The following is a 3350-nucleotide window of genomic DNA, read 5'->3' on the forward strand; positions in this document are numbered from 1 at the left end:
CACTAATTAAAAATTGCAATGCTAGCCCAAGACATTTTGGTGCCTGAGGCTGCCCTTCTGAATATCTCAGGTCAATCAAACTGTTTTTACGCCTGAGGCCAAAATATCCACCAACATCTTTTCTGTACCATTGCAATACTTGCATCCTTCCCCCCGAAAATCATAAGAACATAGTAATAACTAATATATTGCTGCTTTTTCATGGCATCAAAGATTCGTTGCTTCAGGGGGCTGCCTCACTCTGCTTATTGACAGAGCCAGCCTTAAAAATGTGCCTCAGCCCCAGTGACATTTAAAGAACTTTGTTGGTGGTGGGTGTCTCTCACTTCATTATAGTTTTGTTTTGGTTCTCTAAAGTGGGAAAGAGCCAGGTCTGAAGAGAGGAAATAAACTTTTTCCAAGAAGCTGGTCATATTACCTAAATCTGGGCTTTTAGCAAAATTCTTGCAGCCCTTGGAACAGAACCCTGGCATGGGGGTAGTTCATAGCTTGACTATTTAAGAAAATGTTTATTTAAATAAGTTGTTTTAGTACCTGCAAGTAAACAAAAGGAAACAAAAGCCCCAAAGTACATGAGTGTCATCAACCAAAACTAGCGTGTGGTGGAGATGTTGTGACCCAGGCTATTCATTCTTGAGCTCGTCTTCGACTTGGGAAGAAGTTCCTGTTTTCCTTTTCCCTCCTCATCTTCTTTTCCTTTTGGGCGGTGCTTTTTTAGACAGTACGTTTGATGGCCAGGATTGTTTTGTTTACTTTTTTCATTTAGCACCTGCATCCCTTGGAGAACCTTTATAGTTGTGGAGCGGAGTGTAAATAAATACTGTAACTGCCTATGGGGCGGCCAGGCTTCAGAGTCAGAATTCAAGTGCCCGTTCTTTTTCCATGTACTGTATAGTTTCCTCCATTTACTTCAGGCTCTTCAAGAAATCGTTTGGTGCTAGGGTGGCTTCGGGTATATTTTCCCTTTGGCAACATTCTCCACTACGGCTGGCTGATTTTTCTCTGGGAAAGAAATCAGACAGGGCTACATTCCTTGGCAGGGCTGGGCTCTTCGGTCTCAACTGTGGAAATAAAATAAACAAAACTAGCAAACAATGGAAACAAAGGATCCAGGTGGGCCGTGGGGAAGACTGAAGCGTGCAGATTGCCAACAATGATGACTGATAAATAAATAAATAAATAAATAAATAAATAAATAAATAAATAAATAAATAACCACCAAATGGAACATGGGGCTACGTTGTGACACTCCTTTTTGCCCCACAGAGTTGTAGTGGTTTGACCACCAGAAGATGGGAAACAAGCGGTAGAACCTGTGAAGGAGCAGGTGGGAGACATATTGGTATCAATCTTTCTCAATGCCCCCCCCTTGAAGCAAAAGTGTGCCATTGTGCCTGCGGGAACTCCCAAGTTTTTTTGTTTTTTGTTTTACACTCAGTGGGTTTTTGTTCTGAAGTAATGTGCAAATAAGGAACACGGAACTAATGACCAGCTGACAGATTGTTCTTATCTCTCCTGAGTGCAAAAGCACTATCTCAGATTGTTTTCTGCAGAAAGCCTGCTGTTCAGGATGCAAAAAGAAGTTGGCTATTTCCCCCACCTCCCTCAGTCAGTTCAAAACGTTGCATGTAGGCAACAACAACAACAACACCCTAGAAATCCAGGCTTTATAGCCAGATACCTACTGAATGAGCTAGGCTTTAGGCTGGGGAAATATGTGGTCCTCCCAAGGTTTTCGGACAGCTAATTCTATCATCCTTCACCACTGGCTTTGTTGGCAAGGGCTCATGGGAGTTGTAATTCAGCAACATCTACAGTGCCCCTCTAGCTCCAAGTGACAACTAGGCTCCTCTGATTCGGTGGCACTGGGTTTTCAGTCCTACGTCCCCATTAAGCAACAACAACAACAATCCTGGCCATGGTAGAAAGTCCCTTTCTCACCATTTCCTCCTTGGCTTTCTCCCTAAGCTCTTCCATTTTTGTTACACAGCCAGGGCCTTTCACCCCGTCTACTTACTGTCTTGTTTGCTCTCCTTGGATTGCATTTGTCCTCTTCCGCCTCCTCCTCTCCTTCTGTCTCCAGTTCTAAGGAAGAGGATGGATTTTCATTGTGGTTGGGGTAAACAGCTGCAATTGTAGCTGACACCGGACCCAGCGCTTTCTGCTTAATTTAGATTGGTATCATGGTCTCATGTTCCCAGAAGCAATTGAGCAATACTGAAAATAAATAGAATATATATAAAAAAACCAGCACTTCTGCAAATACAAAGGGTTGTGACATTTTTAACCCCTTTCTGAACTAATGGTTGTTTGTCGCCATGGTCTCTTTACTGAGCATTATTTTTATTATTATGCACTTATTGATTTACTGTCCCCCTGGAAGTTCACAAAGAGACAGTAAGATACATGTGAAAATACATTGCAGAGCAGCAGTAAAAGCAAAGCAGAAGGAAAAGACAGTGGTAAAAAGAGTCATCATCATCATCATCTTAGAACTGCAGTTCCAGCCTTTGTCAAGGACGCCCAGTGGGGAATCGAACTCCCAACTTCTGGCTCCGCAGCCAGATACCTAAACCACTGAATTATACATATTAAAAGTCCTGACAATAATGAACAAACCAGAACAGCATCAAAGTAAAGTCACCACAAGCAGAGTGTTCCATAACCGTGATGCCACCCTCCAAAAGGCCCTTGCCTTGCCTTCTGATGACCATCTCATTGTACAAATAAGCTTACTAATAGGAGCAGGAGAAGGCCATCTTTGATGGCTTTGGCACTCAAAGATAGAGCAGGAATGGATAGGCTACAGGCTGATAGGATCAGGTTTAGCTTTTTTTCCCCCCTCTAAAACACTAAGATCCACTGACCTGGTGCAAAAGTGCTCCAGATCAAGGAATTCTGAGCCCGAGAGGCAGTCCTGGCTGGAAGGCAATGTGGTGGGTGGGATGAGAGGCACGGCAAGCAATTGTGAGTGGAGCTGGGATCAAAAGGGGGCGTTTCTAAATATACATGTATGTATGTATATAGGTGCATGTGCATATTCATATATATTTAGATATGAATATACTGTACATATATGTAGTCATTCTTTCACACACAGAGATACACACAGAAACATGTGAGTAGGAACACTTGCACATCTGCATCCACACACAGAGTCTCCTCGGCTTTGGCTAAGACGGCAGGAGGGAATGGGTTGACTTGGAGCAGCTTGAGCCTGGCCTTCGGGAGCTGTCACTCCCAAAAGGGGCTTGGTTTGATAACCAAAACTGAGAAGATCTTGCAGTTATTCTACACGAAAGAAAGAAAGAAAGAAAGAAAGAAAGAAAGAAAGAAAGAAAGAAAGAAAG

General features: G+C 43.0%; 1 long non-coding RNA gene across 1 annotated transcript; it reads right to left on the reverse strand.

Annotated features, from left to right (window-relative positions):
* Nucleotides 1–508: 508 nt before the first annotated feature.
* On the reverse strand, nt 509–2155 carry LOC140704713 (uncharacterized). The gene is made up of 2 exons (XR_013542260.1): nt 2018–2155; nt 509–1061 (listed from the first exon to the last, which is right to left on the reverse strand). It is a non-coding gene; the product is annotated as an uncharacterized LOC140704713 (long non-coding RNA).
* Between the last annotated feature and the right edge of the window lie 1195 nt (nt 2156–3350).

The sequence above is a fragment of the Pogona vitticeps genome, chromosome 2, assembly GCF_051106095.1.
Source record: "Pogona vitticeps strain Pit_001003342236 chromosome 2, PviZW2.1, whole genome shotgun sequence".
NCBI lineage: Eukaryota > Metazoa > Chordata > Lepidosauria > Squamata > Agamidae > Pogona > Pogona vitticeps.